The following is a 24,115-nucleotide window of genomic DNA, read 5'->3' on the forward strand; positions in this document are numbered from 1 at the left end:
TTCCTTCTGCTAACTTCGGGGTTTTTAAATTCTCTCTCTAACTGCTTTAGGTGTAAGGTGAGGTTGTTTTTTTGACATGTTTCTTGTTTCTTGAGGTAGGACTGCATTGGTATAAACTTCCCTCTCAGAACTGCTTTTGCTGCATCCTGTAAGTTTTGGTTCATCATGTTTTCATTGTCATATGTTTCTAGGTATTTTTTGATTTCCTCTTGGATTTCTTCAGTGATCTCTTGGTTATTTAGTAGTGTATTGTTTAGCCTCCATGTGTTTGTATGTTTTACAGATTTTTTTACTGTAATTGATATCTAGTCTCACAGTGTTGTGGTTGGAAAAGACACTTGATATGGTTTCAATTTTCTTAAATTTACCAAGGCTTGATTTGTGACCCAAAATATGGTCTATCCTCAGGATGTTCGATGAGCACTTGAGAAGAAAGTGTATTCTGTTGTTTTTGGATGGAATGTCCTATAAATACCAATTAAGTCCATCCTGTTTAATGTGTCATTTAAAGCTTGTGTTTCCTTATTTATTTTCATTTTGGATCATCTGCCCATTGGTGAAAGTGGGGTGTTAAAGTCCCCTACTATGATTGTGTTACTGTTGATTTCCCCTTTTATGGCTGTTAGCATTTGCCTTATATATTGAGGTGCTCCTATGTTGGGTGCATAGATATTTACAATTGTTATATCTTCTTCTTGAATTGATCCCTTGATCATTGTCACGTCCTTCTTTGTCTCTTGTAATAATCTTTACTTTAAAGTCTATTTTGTCTGATATGAGAATTGCTACTCCAGCTTTCTTTTGATTTTCACTTGCATGGATTATCTTTTTCCATCACCTCAGTTTCAGTCTCTAAGTGTCCCTAGGTATGAAGTGGGTCTTTTGTAGACAACATATATACGATTCTTGTTTTTGTATCCATTCAGCCAGTCTGTGTCTTTTGGTTGGAGCATTTAATCCATTTACATTTAAGGTTATTATCAATATGTATGTTCCAATTACCATTTTCTTAATTGTTTTGGGTTTGGCATTGTAGGACTTTTCCTTCTCTTCTGTTTCCTGACTAGAGAAGTTCCTTTAGCATTTGTTGTAAAGCTGGTTTGGTGGTGCTGAATTCTCTTAGCTTTTGCTTGTCTGTAAAGGTTTTAATTTCTCTGTTGAATCTCAGTGAGATCCTTGATGGGTAGAGTAATCTTGGTTGTAGGTTTTTCCCTTTCATCACTTTAAATATGTCCTGCCACACCTTTCTGGCTTGCAGAGTTTCTGCTGAAAAATCAGCTGTTAACCTTAAGGGATTTGTTGTATGTTATTTGTTGTTTTTTCCTTGCAGCTTTTAATATTGCTTCATTGTATTTAATTTTTCAGTTTGACTAATATGTGTCTTGGCGTGTTTCCCCTTGGATTTATCCTGTATGGGACTCTCTGTGCTTCCTGGATTTGATTGACTATTTTGTTTCCTATATTAGGGAAGTTTTCAACTATAATCTCTTCAAATATTTTCTCAGTCCCTTTCTTTTCCTCTTCTTCTTCTGGGGCCCCTATAATTCAAATATTGTGTTTAATGTTGTCCCAGAGGTCTCTGAGACTGTCCTCAATTCTTTTCATTCTTTTTTCTTTATTCTGCTCTGAGGTAGTTATTTCCACTATTTTATCTTCCAGGTCACTTATCCATTCTTCAGACTCAGTTATTCTACGATTGAGTCCTTCTAGAGAATTTTTAATTTCATTTATTGTGTTGTCATCACTGTTTGCTCTTTAGTTCTTCTAGGTCCTTGTTAAACGTTTCTTGTATTTTCTCCATTCTGTTTCCAAGATTTTGTATCATCTTCACTATCATTACTCTGAATTTCTTCGGGTAGACTGCCTATTTCCTCTTCATTTGTTTGGTCTGGTGGGGTTTTACCTTGCTCCTTCATCTGCTGTGTATTTCTGTCTTCTCATTCTGCTTAACTGACTGTGTTTGGGGTCTCCTTTTCACAGGCCGCAGGTTCATAGTTCCTGTTGTTTCTGGTGTCTGCCCCCAGTGTGTAAGGTTTGTTCAGTGGGTTTTGTAGGCTTCCTGGTGGAGCTGACTGGTGCCTGTGTTCTGGTGGATGAGGCTGGATCTTGTCTTTCTGGTGGGCAGGAATGCATCCGGTCATGTGCTTTGAGGTGTCTGTGAATTTATGATTTTAGGCAGCCTCTCTGTTAATGGGTGGGGTTGTGTTGCTGTCTTGCTAGTTGTTTGGTGTGGGATGTCCAGCACTGTATCATGGTGGTCGTTGAGTGGAGTTGGGTCTTAGTGATGAGATGGAGATCTCTGGGAGAAGTCTCACCATTTGATATTACGTGGAGCTGGGTGGTCTCTGATGAACCTGTGTCCTGAACTCGGCTCTCCCACCTCAGTGGCTCAGGCCTGACACCTGGCCAGAGCACCAAGACCCTGTCAGCCACATGGCTCAGAAGAAAAGGGAGGAATAAAAAAGAAAGAAATAATAAAATAAAATAAAATATAGTTATTAAAATAAAAAATAGGGGCTTCCCTGGTGGCACAGTGGTTGGGAGTCTGCCTACCGATGCAGGGGATGTGGGTCTGTGCCCCGGTCCGGGAGGATCCCACGTGCCACAGAGCGGCTGGACCTGTGAGCCATGGCCATTGGGCCTGCGCGTCTGCAGCCTGTGCTCCGCAACGAGAGAGGCCACAGCGGTGAGAGGCCCACCTACCGCAAAAAAAAAATAATAATAAAAATTAAAAATTACAAAATTAAAAAATATTATTAAAAATAAAAAATAAAAAAATGAAAGGAAGAAGAGAGTAACCAAACCAATAAACAAATCCACCAATGATAACAAGCACTAAAAACTATACTAAAAAAAAAAAAAGACAGAACCCTTGGGCAAATGGTAAAAGCAGACCTATACAGTAAAAATCACACAAAGAATCATACACATACACACTCAGAAAAAGGGGAAAAAAAGGAAGAGAGTAACCAAATCAATAAACAAATCTACCAGTGATAATAAGCTGTAAATACTAAACTAAGGTAAACATAAAACCAGAAACAAATTAGATGTAGAAAGCAAACCCCAAGTCTACAGTTGCCCCCAAAGTCCACCACCTCAATTTTGGGATGATACATTGTCTATTCAGGTATTCCACAGATGCAGGGCACATCAAGTTGATTGTTGACATTTAATCTGCTGCTCCTGAAGCTGCTGGGAGAAATTTCCCTTTCTCTTCTTTGTTCACACAGCTCCTGGGATTCAGCTTTGGATTTGCCCCCCCCCCCCCCCCTGCTTGTAGGTCACTTGAGGTCGCCTGTTCTCCTCCCAGACAGGACGGGGTTAAAGTAGCAGCTTATAAGGGGGCTCTGGCTCACACAGGCCAGGGGGAGGGAGGGGTAGAGAATGCAGGGCAAGCCTGCGGCAGCAGAGGCCAGCATGACTTTGCAACAGCCTGAGGCACACCATGTGTTCTCCCAGGGAAGTGGTCACTGGATCATGGGACCCTGACAGTGGTGGGATGCACAGCCTCCCGGGATGGGAGGTATGGATAGTGACCTGTGCTTGCACACAGGCTTCTTGGTGGCAGCAGCAGCCTTAGCGTCCCATGCCCATCTCTGGTGTCGGCGCTGATAGCCACAGCTCACACCCATCTCTGGAGCTCATTTAGGCAGTGCTCTGAATCTCCTCTCCTCACACACCCCGAAACAAATGTCTCTTGCCTCTTTGCCAGGTCCAGACATTTTCCCGGACTCCCTCCTGGCTAGCTTTGGCACACTAGCCCCCTTCTGGCTGTGTTCACCCCTGGGATCTGACCTCTGAAGCTGGAGCCTCAGCTCCCAGCTCCCATCTGCCCCGGCGGGTGAGCAGACAAGCCTCCCGGGCTGGTGAGTGCTGGTCAGCACCAATCCTCTGTGTGGAAATCTCTCTGCTTTGCACTCTACACCCCTGTTGCTGCACTCTCCTCCATGGCTCCAAAGTTTCCCCCCCACCCCCCACCATCTCCACCAGTGAATGGGCTTCCTAGTGTGTGGAAAATTTTCCTCCTTCACAGCTTCCTCCCAGATGTGCAGGTCCTGTTCCTATTCTTTTGTCTCTGTTTTTTTCTTTTTTCTTTTGCCCTACCCACGTACGTGGGGAGTTTCTTGCCTTTATTGGAAGTTTGAGGTCTTCCACCAGTGTTCAGTAGGTGACCTGTAGCAGTTGTTCCACATGTAGATGTATTTCTGATGTATTTGTGGGGAGGAAGGTGATCTCCACGTCTTACAACTCTGCCATCTTGAAGGTCCTCCTCATGCTTCATTTTTTAAACAAAACATTAATAATTGTGGAATTAAACAACCTGGAAGGGGTTTAGTCGACCTCCTCTTGGCATTCTCAGCCTCCGCCAGCCTTGAGCAGTAGTGTGGAGACACACGTAAAGAGGTCTCACTTTTCCTCATAAAATCTGAAGGATGACCAGCAACTACCTTCTCTCTTTTCCCAACTGTTCCCTGATGAGGTACAACTGACACCCTCGCTGGACAACATGATAAAATACTGGTGCCTAGCCACCAGTTCCTAGGGAATCAGTGGTGGTGACAGATCCTGCTGCCTATCACCTCCCCCTTGTCCCTGCTGTGGCCAGGGAGGTCCATGAGCTGCCTGGCCACATGTCAGCAGGGTCAGTGGGAAAGTGTAGGGTAGCTGTAGGTGAAATATGTTCAGGAAGTGAGGGCTAAGGAGCCCTGTCATAGAATGTATGCATAGTTTTTGGGGTTTTTTTTAAACAGTATAATTCAGTCTGCCTATTTTAAAAATTTTATTTATTTTATTTATTTATGTTTGGCTGCATTAGGTCTTCGTTGCTGCGCACAGGCTTTCTGTAGTTGCAGCGAGTGGGGGCTACTCTTTGTTGTGGTGTGCAGGCTTCTCATTGCGGTGTCTTCTCTTGTTGCGGAACATGGGCTCCAGGCATGCGGGCTTCAGTAGTTGTGGTGCAAGGGCCCAGTAGTTGTGGCTCACGGGCTCTAGAGCACAGGCTCAGTAGTTGCAGTGCACGGGCTTGGTTGCTCCACAGCATGTGGGATCTTCCTGGACCAGAGCTCAAACCCATGTCGCCTGTATTGGCAGGCAGATTCTTAACCACTGCACCACCAGGGAAGTCCTTGGACTATAGTTTGAATATACTTGCTTACAGTGGTTTTGTCATTTACCTCAAAGTGTATCTCCAACTAGTATTTATTACATTGTTGGGTAATATTTTTTCTTTTACAATAAACTCTTTGGGGAGCAATCAGCTTCAAAGGATCAGAGTATATTTTTAGGAAAAAATTAAAACATTAAAATTGTAGATGAATGTATAACTTCATAAAATATTTGTGGACATTTGCTTACACTATGGGAATATCATAATGCTATTGCTGGCCACATGAAAACCAGAAAACACGAATTTGCTGAAGAAGCATCAGTACTTCCTTCAAAAGTTTGTTACTTAAGTAGCCCATGCTCAAAGATGATTTAATATGAGCAGCTGCACAAGGTATGTTTCCATATCACTCTGTGAAGCTTAATTTTTCATTTAAATGCAATGACCTGTCTCCTAAACTAATGTCACTCATTTTCAACTACAAATTTTCTTGTCCATGCCTGAAAAATGAAGTAGTAGATACTAATGTGTCTCCTTTAGCAGAAGTAAAACCATGTAAACATTGAAATGACACGATTTTTACATCAGGGTCATCAGACGGTCCAAAGAGAAATTTGTTAATTCTAATAAAGGTTCACTTTTTTCAAAACCAAATTCAGGAAATAAAATTAAACCTTCAGAAAGTTCATTCCGTCAAAGGTGAAAAATTTGACATTATTCTGATTGATATAAATCCAGTTTAAAAGGTCATCACCAAAGAGAAGAGAAACTTTTTTGGGGGAGGGGTAATAAATTTTGATGGTTGGAATCCTGATAGAAAAAATATTTTTGCTAAATTAAGAACCTGTAGAGCAGAAACTTACTTGGACTGGGTAGTGAAAGGTATGTATGTAATTAGTGCTTTTGTCCAAACAAGCTGTGATGGTCTACCAACAGAAAAGGAAGCTGAACTGTCAAGTTTTACACACACACACACACAAACACACACACACAGTAACTGGATCACAAAATTCTCCTCTCTGCCAATCAACTGATTTAGAAAATTTGAGTCCTCATGATAAACTACCTTGTTACAATCAACCTGAGTGTCGTACAATGCTCTGAATTTTGGTTTCATTTTGTTCACAATCATTTGGAAGTCTTCAAAGTGTGGAGTGAGTGGAGTTGTTTTGTTTTGCTTTTTAAAATTCAGCTTTTGAGCTTGAATCTTTTAGAAAGATACAATTATTGAAAACCAAGCTGACAAACAGGCAGGACCAGCTACATAATTTCTGGGGCCCAGTGCAAGATGAAAATGCAGAATTCCTTGGTAAAAAATCAAGAATTTCAAGATGGTGATAGTGGGTCCATAAACAGAGTGTGGAGCCTTTCTAAGCACTGCACGAAAGTCACAAGCCCACAAAGCCAGCCCTGTGAACAGGAAGACACTGAAATATATCCTGCAAAGAAGGGGATGGGTACCATGAGCCCTCTAATGAAGTATAAAATTTAATTTTGAAACTCTATAATTGTGCCCTGGATGATCTCAACCTGTGAGAGGAATATTTTGATAGAGCTCCTATTTTTATTTGGATAAATTTAGCTTCTGTCCTGGAACAGGATGTAATTGAGAAGGCATACAATCTTGAATCCTCTAAATTTGGGGAACCATTCAAAAGGATCATAAACAGACACAACTTACTCGACAAGCTGTGTCATAAAAATAGTTGTCAAAAAAAGGTACTCTGAATAGAGGACAAAATTACCTGAGAAAATATTTGGACTGAATTATTTCTACATTTCAAAATTTTTTTAAAATTAGAATTGAGAATAGCCTTCATTTAGCAGAATTGCTCTCAGCTTACCAGGTACTTCATCACTGGTAAAGAGTATTTTCTCAATGAAATATATACTGCTCTGTAGAGAAGTCAATTGAAGTAACAGCATTTTCAAATTTATTAAACTTAAAATGCAGGGAATTTTGTGGAAAAAGTTAAAAATTATAAAGTTATTGAAAACTACATTCTGCAGAAGAATATGATGACAGGTAGGCAAAGAAATTGATTAAACTACCTAAGTACCTAACAAGAATAATTATTCTGCTTAAAAATTTTTTAATGGAGACCTTCAAGATGGCAGAAGAGTAAGACATGGAGATCACCTTCCTCCCCACAAATACATCAGAAATACATCTACAAGTGGAACAACTCCTACAGAACACCTACTGAACGCTGGCAGAAGACCTCAGACTTCCCAAAAGGCAAGAAATTCCCCATGTACCTGGGTAGGGCAAACGAAAAAAGAAAAAAACAGAGAAAAGAGAATAGGGACAGGACCTGCACCAGTGGGAGGGAGCTGTGAAGGAGGAATAGTTTCCACATACTACGAAGGCCCTTTGTGGGCAGAGACGTGGGGGGGGGGGGTTAGTGGGAGGGAAGCTTCGGAGCCACGGAGGACAGTGCAGCAACAGGGGTGCAGAGGGCAAAGTGGTGAGATTCCTACAGAGTGGATCAGTGCTGAACAGCACTCACCAGCCTGAGAGGCTTGTCTGTTCACCTGCCAGGGCAGGTGGGGGCTGGGAGCTGAGGCTCTGGCTTCAGAGGTCAGATCCCAGGGAGAGGACTGGCGTTGGTTGCATGAACACAGCCTGAAGGGGGCTAGTGCACCACAGCTAGCTGGGAGGGAGTCCAGGAAAATGTCTGGAACTGCTGACGAGGCAAGAAACCATTGTTTCAGGGTGCATGAGGAGAAGGGATTCAGAGCACCACCTAAACTAGCTCCAGAGACAGGCGCGAGCCACGGCTATCAGCATGGACACCAGAGACGAGCATGAAACTCTAAGGCTGCTGCGGTAGCCACCAAGAAGCCTGTGTATGAGCACAGGTCACTATCCACACCTCCCGTCCCAGGAGCCTGTGCAGCCCACCACTGTTAAGGTCCTGGGATCCAGGGACAACTTCCCCAGGAGAACACAAGGTGCACCGCATCTCAGGCTGTTGCAATGTCATGCTGGCCTCTGCCGCCACAGGCTCGCCCCACATTCTGTACCCCTCCTTCCTCCCAGCCTAACTGAGCCAGAGCCCCTAATCAGCTGCTACTTTACCCCGTCCTGTCTGAGCAAAGAACAGATGACCTCAGGCCACCTACATGCAGAAGTGGGGCCAAAGCCAAAGCTGAACACCGGGAGCTGTGTGAACAAAGAAGAGAAAGGAAAATTTCTCCCACCAGCCTCATGAGCAGCAGATTAAATCTCCACAATCAATTTGATGTACACTGCATCTGTGGAATACCTGAATAGACAATGAATCATCCCAAAATTGAGGCGGTGGACTTTGTGTGATTTTGTCTGTATGGCTTTGCTTTTAACCATTTGTCCTAGGGTTCTGTCTGTCCGTTTTTGGTTTGTTTGTTTGTTGTTTTAGTATAGTTTTTTAGCACTTGTCATTGCTGGATTTGTTTTTTGGTTTGGTTCCTCTCTTCTTTCTTTCCTTCTTTTTAAAAATTACTTTTTCATTTTTTCTTCATTTTAAATAATTTTTTTAATCTTAATAACTTTATTTTATATATTTTTTATTTCTGTCTTTATTTTTTTCTCTCTTTTCTCCTGAGCCATGTGGCTGACAGGGTCTTGGTGCTCCAGCTGGGTCTCAGGCTTCTGCCTCTGAGGTGGGATAGCCAAGTTCAGAACACTGGTCCACCAGAGACCTCCTGGCTCCATGTAATATCAAATGGTGAAAGCTCTCCCAGAGATCTCCATCTCAATACTAAGACCCAGCTCCATCCAATGACCAGCAAGCTACAATGCTGGATACCCTATGCCAAACAACTAGCAAGATAGGAACACAACCTCACCCATTAGCAGACAGGCTGCCAAAAATCATAATAAGGTCACAAACACTCCAAAACACACCACCAGATGTGGTCCTGCCCACCAGAAAGACAAGATCAAGCCTCATCCACCACAACACAGGCACCAGTCCCCTCCACCAGGAAGCCTACACAACCCACTAAACTAACCTTACCCACAGGGGGCAGAAACCAAAAGCAACAGGAACTACAAATCTGCATCCTGCAAAAAGAAGACCCCGAACAAAGTAAGTTAAGCAAAATAAGAAGACAGAGAAACACACAGCAGATGAAGGAACAAGGTAAAAACCCACCAGACCAAACAAATGAAGAGCAAATAGGCAGTCTACCGGAAAAAATTCAGAGTAATGATAGTGAAGATGATACAAAATCTTGGAAACAGAATGGAGAAAATACAAGAAACATTTAACAAGAACCTAAAAGAATTAAACAGCAAACAAACAATGATGAACAACACAATAAATGAAATTTAAAATTCTCTACAAGGAATCAATAGCAGAATAACTGAGGCAGAAGAACGGATAAGTGACCTGGTAGACAAAATAGTGGAAATAACTACTGCAGAGCAGAATAAAGAAAAAAGAATGAAAATAATTGAGGAGTCTCTGAGACAATATTAAATGCTTCAACATTCGAATTATAGGGGACCCAGAAGAAGAAGAGAAAAAAAGGGACTGACAAAATATTTGAAGAGATTATAGTTGAAAAATTCCTTAATATGGGAAAGAAAAGAGTCAATGAAGTCCAGGGAGCACAGAGAGTCCCATACAGGATAAATCTAAGGAGAAACATGCCAAGACACATATTACTCAAGCTATGAAAAATTAAATACAAAGAAAAAATATTAAAAGCAGCAAGGGAAAAACAACAAATAACATACAAGAGAATCCCCATAAGGTTAACAGCTGATCGTTCAGCAGAAACTCTGCAAGCCAGAAGGAAGCAGCAGGACATATTTAAAGTGATGAAAGGGAAAAACCTACAACCAAGATTACTCTAACCAGCAAGGATCTCATTGAGATTCAACAGAGAAATTAAAACCTTTACAGACAAGCAAAAGCTAAGAGAATTCAGCACCACCAAACCAGCTTTACAACAAATGCTAAAGGAACTTCTCTGGTCAGGAAACACAAGAGAGGGAAAAGACCTACAATGACAAACCCACAAACAATTAAGAAAATGGTAATAGGAACATACATATCGATAACTACCTTAAATGTAAATGGATTAAATGCTCCCACGAAAAGACATAGACTGGCTGCATAGATACAACAACAAGACCAGTATATATGCTGTCTACAAGAGATACACTTCAGACCTAGGGACATATACAGACTGAAATTGATGGGATGGAAAAAGATGTTCCATGCAAATGAAAATCAAAAGAAAGCTGGAGTAGCAATTCTCATATCAGACAAAATAGACTTTAAAATAAAGACTATTATAAGAGACAAAGAAGGACATGACATAATGATCAAGTGATCAATCCACACAGAAAATATAACAATTGTAAATATCTATGCACCCAACATAGGAGCACCTCAATACATAAGGCAAATACTAACAGCCATAAAAGGGGAAATTGACAGTAACACAATCATAGTAGGGGACTTTAACACCCCACTTTCGCCAATGGACAGATCAGCCAAAATGAAAATAAGTAAGGAAACACAAGCTTAAATGATACGTTAAACAAGATGGACTTAATTTATATTTATAGGACATTCCATCCAAAAACTACAGAATACACTTTCTTTTCAAGTGCTCATGGAACATTTCACAGGATAGATCATATCTTGGGTCACAAATCAAACCTTGGTAAATTTAAGACAATTGAAATCATATCAAGTATCTTTTCCAACCACAATGCTGTGAAACTAGATATTAATTACAGGAAAAAATCTATAAAACACACAAACACGTGGAGGCTAAACAATATACTACTAAATAACCAAGAGAACACTGAAGAAATCAAAGAGGAAATCAAAAAATACCTAGAAACAAATGACAATGAAAACATAATGACCCAAAACCTATGGGATGCAGCAAAAGCAGTTCTAAGAGGGAAGTTTATAGCAATACAATCCTACCTGAAGAAACAAGAAACAATTCAAATAAACAACCTCAGCTTACACCTAAAGAAATTAGAGAAAGAACAAAAACCCCCAACGTTAGGAGAAGGAGAGAAATCATAAAGGTCAGATCAGAAATAAGTGAAAAAGAAATGAAGGAAACAATAGCAAAGATCAATAAAACTAAAAGTTGGTTCTTTGAGAAGATAAACAAAATTCAAAAACCATTAGCCAGACTCATTAGGAAAAAAAAGGGAGAAGGCTCAAATCAATATAATTAGAAATGAAAAAGAAGTAACAACTGACACTGCAGACATACAAACGATCATGAGAGATTACTACAAGCAACTATATGCAAATAAAAGACAACCTGGAAGAAACGGACAAATTCTTAGAAAAGCACAACCTTCCGAGACTAAACTAGGAAGAAAGAGAAAATATAAACAGACCAATCACAAGCACTGAAATTGAAACTGTGATTAAAAAATCTTCCAACAAACAGTAGCTCAGGACCAGATGGCTTCACAGGCAAATTCTATCAAACATTTAGAGAAGAGCTAACACCTATCCTTCACAAACACATCCAAAATATAGCTGAGGAAGGAACACTCCCAAACTAATTCTAGGAGGCCACCATCACCCTGATACCAAAACCAGACAAAGATGTCACAAAGAAAGAAAACTACAGGCCAATATCACTGATGAACACAGATGCAAAAATCCTCAACAAAATACTAGCAAACAGAATCCAACAGCACATTAAAAGGATCATACACCATGATCAAGTGAGGTTAATCCCAGGAATGCAAGGAGTCTTCAATATACACAAATCAATCAATGTGATACACCATATTAACAAATTAAAGGAGAGAAACCATATGATCATCTCACAGATTCAGAAAAAGCTTTTGTCAAAATTCAACACCCATTTGTGATAAAAACCCTCCAGAAAGTAGGCACAGAGGGAACTTACCTCAACATAATAAAGGCCATACAGGACAAACCCACAAGCCAACATCATTCTCAATGATGAAAGACTGAAACCGTTTCCTCTAAAATCAGGAACAACACAAGGTTGTCCATTCTCACCACTATTATTCAACATACTTTTGGAAGTTTTAGCCACAGCAATCAGAGAAGAAAAAGAAATAATAGGAATCCAAATCAGAAAAGAAGAAATAAAGCTGCCACCATTTGCAGATGACATGATAGTATACATAGAGTATCCTAAAGATGCTACCAGAAAACTACAAGAGCTAATAAATGAATTTGGTAAAGTAGCAGGATACAAAATTAATGCACAGAAATCTCTTGCATTCCTATACACTAATGATGAAAAATCTAAAAGAGAAATTAAGGCAACATTCCCATTTACCATGGCAACAAAAAGAATAAAATACCTAGGAATAAACCTACCTAAGAGACAAAAGATCTGTATGCAGAAAACTATAAGACACTGATGAAATAAATTAAAGATGATACAAACGGAGAGATATACCATGTTCTTGGATTGGAAGAATCAACATTTTGAAAATGATTATACTATCCAAAGCAATCTACAGATTCAATGCAATCCCTATCAAACTACCAATGGCATTTTCCACAGAAGTAGAACAAAAAATTTCACAATTTGTATGGAAACAAAAGACCCCAAATAGCCAAAGCAATCTTGAGAAATAAAAATGGAGCTGGAGGAATCAGGCTCCTGGAGTTCAAACTATACTAGAAAGCTACAGTAATCAAGACAGTATGGTGCTGGCACAAAAAAAGAAATATAGATCAATGGAACAGGATAGAACACCCAGAGATAAACCCATGCACATATGGCCACCTTCTTTTTGATAAAGGAGGCAAGAGTATACAAGGGAGAAAAGACAGCCTCTTCAATAAGTGGTGCCGGGAAAACTGGACAGCTACATGTAAAAGAATGAAATTAGAACACTCTCTAACACCATACACAAAAATAAATTCAAAATGGATGAAAGACCTAAATGTAAGGCCAGACACTATCAAACTCTTAGAGGAAAACACAGGCAGAACACTCTATGACATAAACCACAGCAAGATCCTTTTTGACCCACCTCGTAGAGAAATGTGAATAAAAACAAAAATAAACACATGGGACCTAAAGAAACTTAAAAGCTTTTGCACAGCAAAGGAAATCATAAACAAGATGAAAAGACAACCCTCAGAATGGGAGAAAATATTTGCAAATGAAGCAACTGACAAAGGATTAATCTCCAAAATATACAAGCAGCTCATGCAGCTCAATGCAGAAGACCTAAATAGATGTCTCTCCAAAGAAGATATACAGATTGCCAACAAACCCATGAAAGGATGCTCAACATCACTAATCATTAGAGAAAGGCAAATCAAATCTACAGTGAGGTATCACCTCACACCAGTCAGAATGGCCATCATCAAAAAATCCACCAACAATAAATGCTGGAGAGGGTGTGGAGAAAAGGGAACCCTCTTGCACTGTGGGTGGCAATGTAAATTGATACAGCCACTATGGAGAACAGTATGAAGCTTCCTTAAAAAACTGAAAATAGAACTACCATACAACCCAGCAAACCCACTACTGGGCATACAACCGGAGAACAGCATAATTCAAAAAGAGTCATGTACCAAAATGTTCATTGCAACTCTATTTACAATAGCCAGGACATGGAAGCAACCTAAGTGTCCATTGACAGATGAATGGATAAAGAAGATGTGGTACATATATACAATGGAATATTACTCAGCAATAAAAGGAAATGAAATTGAGTTATTTGTAGTGAGGTGGACAGACCTAGAGTCTGTCATGCATAGTGAAGTAAGTCAGAAGGAGAAAAACAAGTACCGTATGCTAACACATATATATGGAACCTAAAAAAAAAAAAAAAAAAGCTGAATCAGAGCTCCTGAAGAGCATAGATGTAAGACAGGAATAAAGACGCAGCCGTAGAGAATGGACTTGAGAACACAGGGCGGGGGAAGGGTAAGCTGGGACGAAGTGAGAGAGTGGCATGGACATATATACACTAGGATAGCTAGTGGGAAGCAGCCACATAGCACAGGGAGATCAGCTCGGTGCTTTGTAACCACTTAGAGGGGTGGGATAGGGAGAGTGGGAGGAAGAAGGAAGAGGGAGTAGATATGGGATTATATGTTTAGCTGATTCACTTTGTTATAAAGCAGAAAGTAACACACCATTGTAAAGCAATTATACTCCAATAAAGATGTTAAACAATCAAGAAAAAAAATTTTTAATGATCCCATCATCAACAAAAAGTTTTCAAATTTTCTTTAATCTACAGAAATAGATGTTCTTTAATTTCTTCAAAGGAATTTTACACTTGAAAATAGTTCTCAAAATATAAGACAACAATTTGTTGGTCAGGAAGTAAATCTTTCAGAAAAAGTTATCCTTCTAATTGTTTTTATGCCCCTTTCTGCTGTCACAGTATCTTGATTTGGATGACATATGGTTATCCTAGTAATGATAATACTGACCACCACTTATTAAGCACTTGGGTTGAGCCTGAGCTCACCAGACCTGTAAAACAGGCCTGTAAGAGGCAGCACTGGATCAACCAATATAACCACTGAGGAAACTGTGCCTTCAGGTGGTTTGGCCACTTCTCCAAGGTCACATAGCTGGGAAAGGACCTGGGCCCAGGCCTCCTCTGACTCCCAGATGAATGCGAACCATCCATTAGATGAGTTCACCACACATTCTGATTTTAAAAGGACACTTGCCCAAGGAAGTTTCCAGGCACAAAGCCCAAGATCTCTGATATAACAGTCAAAACCCTGCTGCCTCTAAGGATGACTAATTTGTGGTGCTGATCTCTGCTGCTTAACTCATATTGTCACTTTCTGGCAGTTAATACGGTAACAGAAAACTCCATTCAGTCCCCAACATTTATTTATTTATTTGTAAAACATCTTTATTGGAGTATAATTGCTTTACAATGGTGTGTTAGTTTCTGCTTTATAACAAAGTGAATCAGTTATACATATACATATGTTCCCACATCTCCTCCCTCTTGCGTCTCCCTCCCACTCTCCCTATCCCACCCCTCTAGGTGGTCACAAAGCACCGAGCTGATCTCCCTGTGCTATGCGGCTGCTTCCCACTAGCTATCTATTTTACGTTTGGTAGTGTATATATGCCCATGCCACTCTCTCACTTTGTCCCAGCTTACCCTTCCCCCTCCCCATATCCTCAAGTCCATGCTCTAGTAGGTCTGTGTCTTTATTCCTGTCTTACCCGTAGGTTCTTTATGACCTTTTTTTCCCTTAGATTCCACATATATGTGTTAGCATACGGTAATTTGTTTTTCTCTTTCTGACTTACTTCACCCTGTATGACAGACTCTAGGTCCATCCACCTCACTACAAATAACGCAATTTTGTTTCTTTTTTATGGCTGAGTAATATTCCATTGTATATATGTGCCACATCTTCTTTCTTTCTTTCTTTCTTTCTTTCTTTCTTTCTTTCTTTCTTTCTTTCTTTCTTTCTTTCTTTCTTTTTTTATTTATTTATTTTTGGCTGTGTTGGGTCTTCGTTTCTGTGTGAGGGCTTTCTCTAGTTGTGGCAAGCGGGGGCCACTCTTCATCGTGGTGTGCAGGCCTCTCACCATCGCGGCCTCTCTTGTTGTGGAGCACAGGCTCCAGACACGCAGGCTCAATAGTTGTGGCTCATGGGCCTAGTTGCTCCACGGCATGTGGGATCTTCCCTGACCAGGGCTCAAACCCATCTCTCCTGCATTAGCAGGCAGACTCTCTGCCACTGAGCCACCAGGGAAGCCCGTGCCACATCTTCTTTATCCATTCATCTGTTGATGGACACTTAGGTTGCCTTAAAAAGCTACAAACAGAACTACCATACAACCCAGCAATCCCACTACTGGGCATATACCCTGAGAAAACCATAATTCAAAAAGAGTCATGTACCAAAATGTTCACTGCAGCTCTATTTACAATAGCCAGGACAGGGAAGCAACCCAACATTTATTAATTACCAACTCTATCTGTGCAAGGCCCTGTGGAGACACAAAGGGAATCCGATCTGGTTCCTTCCCCCCAGACCTTTCCTTCGAGTGAGGAGGAAAGGGGGAACATGTACGATTTAAGACCCCTGGGGTGATGTGCTTTCACCTCCCTTCGTCCCGCAAGGGCGCTCCCCTGGCAGAGCTTCATTCTTTGGCCTTCCAGGGCGGTGACCTGCCCCCCCTCTGTCCTCCCATCCTTAGAAGGCCACGGCTGTCTGTAAGTCTGGATAGAGACAGTACTGGAGGACAGTGACCAGCAGGGTTGAGTTTAACCCTTCCCAGCTCTGAAGAGTATGAGGGCTTGTACCCTTGTCACAGATGTGGAAGTTTCTAGGTCAATCTCTACTATGTGTTAGTGCAGACACCTCCCCCAAATACTGAGCATGGATGTTTGAAAAAGGCAGAAAGTGTGTATCAAGCTTTCTGGCAGAAAAATCTCCTTAATTTATGAAAATTCTTCTTGCTATCATTTCATTATCATTGTGTACAATGGACCTGTATCTTTATTTATAAACAAATAAAGTCAAATAGTTGCTTGGATAACTGGCCAAAGAAATTTATTCCAGAGACTTAACAAGTCAGGAACACTTACTTCAACTGTTCACCCCAAAACTCAGGATGTTGCCCAGAACAGGTGTGCTTCCCTTTAACATACATGATCTTTACCTTATAAAAGGAGACATGATATCATAATATTTATATACCAAACTACACTAATCAAGTTTAGATATGAATCATCAGGATCTTTATCCACATACACTGAGTAATCAGAACAATACTGTGCTTCTTAGGTTGGTACTTTCAACTACTGGTACTTTCCACTATTTATTCTATCTCTGAATAGCTGTTCAAGGGGAGAAGGTACGAAATGGGATCCTTTGAGTGGGAGACTCAGTACCTCCTCTTTGGTGTCCTCCACGGGCCTTAGCTCACTGTCAGCCTTCCAGTAGGTTTCCAGCTATTACTAAACAAACACAACTACTGATAATGTCCCTGATACCAACTTGTCCTTGGCACACTGAGAAGGGCTTTCTTGAAAAGTTATTACTAAAAGTCTGCCTCCAAATCTCACTTCAGGGGCAGGATAGTTCAAGATGGAGTTCTTTTATGGGGCTGGCAAAGAGAATTTTAGGAAATTCCCTTTAGCAGCTATAAGGAAGAGTAGAATCCGTTGCCTATTTTTTTTCCTTTCTCCCCAAATAGCAATTCCTGAAGACGTAGACAGATCCCCTTCAATGGCCTAACACAGAAAAGGAAACAGCTTTTTCTAGGGCTATCAAGCCATTCACATTTGCCTGCGTTTGATGTGGTTCACACAAGGGGCGGATGAGAAACCTATGAATGTCTCTGCTTTTGATGTCCCCCTTCCTCAGAGCCGTAATAGTAATAGTGAGCACGGTCGATGCTGTGATAGCACTGATCGGATTCCCCAGCAGTGCAGAGGGTCACAGCTGAGTCTGTCCCCAGGCCTCACCCTTGGCTGCAGGAAGCCACCCTGCCCAGAGTTACACCCCTCCCTCAGAGCAGCCCCATACAGCGACTGGTCAGTGCAGGGGTACAAAGGCCTAGACAGCCCTAAAGGGCCATCGCAGCTCCCTGCAGGACCATCTGATGCCTCCTGTTGCAACTGCATCATAGTTCACCTCCTTCTTCTGCCCAGTCTTGTCCCAACTAGCTCGTAAAAGTGTGGATCCCTTGAGTGCTCCCTGTAAACAACCTGCATGCAGGTCTCCATCTCTCTGCTTCCTGGATAACGGGACCTAAGACACTGACCACAACAGGGTGCCTGTGACGGACGTGTCAGGCCCTTCATATACTTCGTATCTAGCCTGTGCAGCATCTCTACTAAGTGGGTTTTATTACTTTCATTCGGTAGGCTATAAAACCAAGGCTCAGAGAGGTTACGTTCCTTCCCTAAAATCATACGGCAAGTGAGGCACAGGTCAATGTTTATAGCCAGGCTTACAAGCCTAAATACCACATGATTTACTACATTCATGGCCCTATGCTTGGTGCTGGCGTTTCCAATCAGAGATATTTTTATGAACTGTAGTTTTCATGAAAATGAAGACTATATTTTAAAGATGAATAGAGTATAACTATAAAGGAGTAGCACAAAGGAGTTTCTTTGTGGCAAGAGAATAAGTAAGGTCTTTAGTTCAGTGACAATAGCACAAATGTCAGTTTCGCAGTATTCATAAGGGACTATGATTAGGTCAAACATTATCACTGGGGAAGCTGGGTGACGGGTATAGAGGAACTTACTGTACTATTTTTGCACCTAGTTTTGATTATAGAATTATTTCCAAATAATGTTAAAATTTTTCTAAATCAAATAAAGGAATGAGACATAAGAGATTCTGATGTCCTAAGAAAAATATTCCTCAAAAGGGACTTTAAAAGGTATATCACAATAATTGCTAAGGAGTAACATTAATCAGTTATCAATAAGAACGTAATTTAAATTTTTCTATGATTCACTGAGGGTTGAGTCAGCCCTCCAGGGAGCCAGCTTCTCTGCACTCGGCTGGCTTTAGCCTCCCACCATGAGAATCCAAATCCCTCCTGGACCCCTGAACAAAGGGATCACCCAACCACCAGCATTGTCCCCGCAAGGCAGTCATCCGTGGGCAGGTGTCCTGGTGTCGGCCCAGCCCCTCCCGGGGTGAACTAGTCCATCAAATCTATGGTGGCACTGAGATGTGAAAGATGAAATACAAGTCAGTAGATGGAGGAAGATGATGAGTGGGATGGAATTAGTACTGAGAGGAGACAGGGAGGCGCCTGTAAAGAACCAGATGTTAATATGCTGGCCAAGTCCCATTTTTTAATATCTCCTCCCATCTCACCAGAAAAGTCTTTAAATAGCGGGAAGCTGTCACGCTTGTGGTGGCACTGACATGTTTTCTAAAATTCCAATTTTTACTTGAAGTTCAGATTTTATCTTTGGCCACACGTACTGACTGATATTCTCCTTGATATGACAGGCTCTCTTTATGCATTTTCAAGAAAATGTCTGCCAGACACCCAAGTCTGAATAACCACCGTCTGCCTGTCTGTCATTTGTTCCTTCAAGTTAAAATGGTATTCCATGGAAAAAAAAAGCTAATTCAGCTTGTAAGTCATTCGTACAAGTGCTTTTCCTTGAGACAGCCCTCCTACTTCCATGTATTTAAGAAATGCTTTATGCATACTTCCTATTTGGTATATCAGAAATTTTTAAAAGTACATGCATTCAAGGGTCAAAAATTAACAAATTTTCCTCCCTAACCAAAGGCATTCTTAAGTGAAACTGGTTTTGTTTTTTTTTTAACTAGCGCATGATGGTGAAAGATCCAATGTCCAGTAGTACAGTTTGGTGTCACTGCCTTGATTCACGTTAAGCAGCCTCAGACTCACTCACTGTTGCTTTTGTACCATCGGTGCAAATACCCCAAAGTAGGAAAGGGAAATAGTGTCTTAGGAGGACTCCCCAGGGGTTTGCAGACCACACTTTGAGAGCTATTGTAGCATGATGATCGGGGCGCCATGGGGATGGTGTTTTATTACAAACAAAGTAGGTACTCTGTTCCTTTGGGGCTGAGACATGCAAGGGGGATGGAAATCTTGTGCGAGAATCAAAGGAGGATGATAGATTAGGCAAAGGGAACAGCATGTGCAAAGGCACGGCAGGCGTGTGGCACAAAGAACCTCGGAGAACTCAGTGTTCACACTGCAGGCAACTCTGTGGCCACCACAGCCCTTATACCTTTAGAGTTCATAATCCAAGAATAAAAACCCACCTATTAGCATTTAACATATGTCTGGCGTGGTTCTAAGCATTCACTTAAGCTTTGAAACAACTCTATGGCATTGATGCCATTATTATTATTTACTTTTACAGAAGAGGAAATGAAGACGGGAAATGAAGACGTTAAATAACTCACAGCAGATTCCACAGCTAGTAAGTGACACAGCCAGAATGGAGCACAGATGGCCTGACTCCAGGGTCGGCTATGACAGACCACTTCTCATGGGGAAGATAGATACTATCTGCTTCCAGTCTGGGAAATCCCAATTGGCTGACCCAGGCCACATGTCCATCCCTGGGACCAATGCTGTCAGGGACATACACCCACCCCCTCCGGGGATGTATCCAATCATGAAGGACAACACAACAGACACTAGACAGCACTGAGAAGGAATGAGCTACAACGTGTCTTCCTAACAGAATGGTGGACAAAGGCAGACCCCAAAGAATACATCCTGTGTGATTCCATTTATATAAAGTTCAAAAACGAGCGGGCTTCCCTGGTGGCGCAGTGATTGAGAGTCCACCTGCCGATGCAGGAGACACGGGTTCGTGCCCTGGTCCGGGAGGATCCCACATGCCGCGGAGCAACTAAGCCCGTGAGCCATGGCCGCTGGGCCTGTGCGTCCGGAGCCTGTGCTCCGCAACGGGAGAGGCCACAACAGTGAGAGGCCCGCATACCGCAAAAAAAAAAAAAAAAAAAAACGAGCGAAATAATTCTGTGCTGTTATAAGCCAGGATAGGGCTCACCCTTCTGGGGGTGGTTAGTGACTAGAGTGAGGCGGGGCGGGACATGTGGAGAGGATGGTAATGCTGTTTCTTGATTGTTTCCATCAGCTTCATAACAATTCATTAAGCCACACACTTGTGCACCTTCCAGTGAGTTTATTTTTCACTCTTTTTTTTTGGCTGTGTTGGATCTTCGTTTCTGTGTGAGGGATTTCTCTAGTTGCAGCGAGTGGGGGCCACTCTTCATCGCGGTGCGCGGGCCTCTCACTGTCGCGGCCTCTCTTGTTGCCGAGCACAGGCTCCAGACGCGCAGGCTCAGTAGTTGTGGCTCACGGGCCCAGTTGCTCCACGGCATGTGGGATCTTCCCAGACCAGGGCTCGAACCCGTGTCCTCTGCATTGGCAGGCAGATTCTCAACCACTGCGCCACCAGGGAAGCCCCTATTTTTCACTTTTATGAACTGTTAAATTTCTATTAAGTCTTTAGTGTACAGAAAATTAGAACTGGGGGGAAAAAAAGATCCACGAAGATTTATTTAGCCAGGGTGGTGAATGGACTTCTTAGGATGAATAAAGGATTTATGCCCCACATCCTAAAGGATCATTGGAATAATAGTGAAAACCTCAGGATGAAGGGGCACCGTGTTTCAAATGGTTTTAACGAACGTTTGTTCACGTTTCACTCATTAGCATTATAAAGCCAAAGCAAGGGTCCAAAACACACAAGCGCCCTGTGCAGGTGCCAGCTTTTTCCAATTAGGCCAACTGCAAGGGCTCACGGGCTCCACTCCTCCACTACCAGCCTGGGGGTGGGTGGGCCTTGGCTGGCTGGCCGGACAGAGGTGTGGAACGTCACAGCTCGCCGTCACTTTCCTGAGAGCTTGGCTGCGTTTTCTAGGTTGTAGATGGGCTCTCAACCTTTTAAACCCATGCTCCCTTCTTGAATAGATGTATCTCACACTTCCTTTAATGTTATTTGAAATTTCAAAATTAATTAAATATTATGACAAAAAACAAAGTCACAGGACAAAGAGCTGCTTTGTTTTCAAGCTGCCTGTGCAGCCTCCACAAAGCCCCAGAGTGTGCACTCCACCCTCCTCACCGCTCCCCTCGCCCCTTTGAGAAGCCTCGGTTTATAAATTACAAGCCTTTTCATTTCCTCCAAGGTTTTTTGTTTTTGTTTATTTTTTTATGGTACGCGGGCCTCGCACTGTTGTGGCCTCTCCTGTTCCGGAGCACGCGCAGGCTCAGAGGCCACGGCTCAAAGGCCCAGCCGCTCCGCATCAAGTGGGATCTTCCCGGACGGGGGCGCAAACCAGTGTCCCCTGCATCGGCAGGCGGACTCGCAACCACTGCGCCACCAGGGAAGCCCTCCTCCAAGGTTTTTGATGAGAGGTTCGGGGATGCGGCCACCAGGTGGACACTGTGCATTTACGAGCTCACGGTCTGGCTTCCCAGAGGGATAAGGGACTAAGAAGCGGAGGTACCTACTTTGTTTCTAATAAAACCACAACTCCTTACTTATTGAATAAGCAGCACTCCATGGTAATAGCTAGTGTTTACTGGGTGCTTCCCGTGTACACACACAGTGTGAAAGAGCTCCCCTGCGCATCTCATCACTCCATTCTTCCCACAACCCCAGGAGGCAGGGGAGCATTACCATCTCTGCTTTATGGCCGGGAAAAACCCAGGCTCACGATGACGACATGACCTGCCCAAGGTCTAACAACAAGGAAGACAAGGATTTGGAACGTAGATCCCAGTCAAGCTGGCCCCAATGTGCACGCCCGACGACGGGCAGGCCATGTATATATGGCAAACCAGAATTTGAACTCTTTTTGTTCAACTCCATAAGTTCCATGTGGGCACCTCTAATTATTAGAGTAACTGATGATTACTTGGGGCCAAGTGCTGATCAGTGGGTGAAAATGACACCTAGGGACCCCTCCCAACCAGAAGGAACTGACTTCAAGGGATGGGGAGACCAGCTAGGTGAACCCTGATCCCAAGACCTCGACTCTCCGGGGATGAGCTGTGATGGGGGTCCTTATGGCGGGGCCTCTAAGCAGTATGGCTGGGCTTGGATATTAAGGACCCAGATGAGTGAAAATCACATGGGTGCAGCACCGTTGGGCCCAGGCCTGGGGGGAAACCATCTACTACCCCCCATCACCACCCCTGAGAAGCAGCTGTTGTCCAGCAGGGGCTCCCAGGCACACTACGCAAAGCCACAGGCTTCTGCACAAATCCCACGTGACAGCGAGGCTGATCCCCCAGCTCCCAGCCTCCAGGATGATGCTCTGGCCAGTCAGCACTGGGCCTGGGCTGAGCACAGGGACCACAAGCCCCACGGTCCATAGCAGTGCCCAGCCCTTCTGCAGGCTCACTGGCTCCGGCTGGAGCTCTGACTTCAGAGATGAGACCAGAAGGCTGTCCCCGGAGAGGAAAGAAGGATGTACTTACATGACCCAAGTTAGCGAATGGTGGTTCAGAATACTACTAACTTGATTATTAAGAGAAATATGACCTTCTCTGTGGCCTAAGATAATGAAGGGGGACAAACAGTGACCCCATATTTATTAAGTGGATCACTCAAAATGCATTAATGGACACATGCACGCCCTCATCCAGCTCCAGGAGAAGAAGCTCGAAGCCACAGCTCTTCTAATTCACACAGAGGCCAGGGGTCTCTGCCGCTGGAGGGTTGTCACAAAGCTGCAGCTGGTCTCCCCGTAAATGAAGAGCCTCACACAGTAACAGGGAGCGAGGCGGCAGCATCCCTCGGTGCCATGGGGCCCGCCCCAAACGTGGCAGAGCCCGTTCCCCTGCTGGGGCACTGGCCCACCCCAGCCCCTCCCAAGTTGCAACCTGACTTCAGAACACTGGGTCAGGATGCATTCAAGGATCTGCCGCCTCTGGACAATCCTCTTCCTTCCTTCTAGTCCTTTAGATCTCAAACAGAGAAGGGAGCCTTCTGGAACAAAGGAGGGATCCACTTCCTGAACCAAGGGCAGCCACGTGCATTGTCTCAAAGGCTCGCTCACAGTTAAGTGGACTCTCCTTTGTGACCTCTCCACTCAGAACACCAGTTCACACACGCTCCTGGGAAGAGGGCTAGCTTTGCATGGGTCAAGCTAGAACAAAAACACAAACACAATTTTGCCACGTGCCAGCTTCTTGACACATTGAAACTGAGATTTTAAAGAAATGAACACACTAAGAAACAACTGAGTCACTCTGTCAGATTTTCAGCCATTATAAATCATTGCCTAAAACTAACAAGTGTGTCTTTCTAGCTCCTTGCTACTCAGAGTGGTCCCTGGGCCAACAGCATGGGCTTCACGTGGGCGCCTGTTGGAAATGCAGGCTCTCAGGCCCAACCCAGACCTACACGTTCAGAATCCACCTTTTTACAAGATCCCCAAGTGGTTTGTGTACTCATTAAATCCTGAGAAGTGCTGCTCTAACTCGCCCAGAGGCCTTTATTCTCCTGGTCAGAGTATTCTGCCAGGCTGAGGCCAC

This window comes from Kogia breviceps, chromosome 11 (assembly GCF_026419965.1).
Source record: "Kogia breviceps isolate mKogBre1 chromosome 11, mKogBre1 haplotype 1, whole genome shotgun sequence".
Lineage (NCBI taxonomy): Eukaryota > Metazoa > Chordata > Mammalia > Artiodactyla > Physeteridae > Kogia > Kogia breviceps.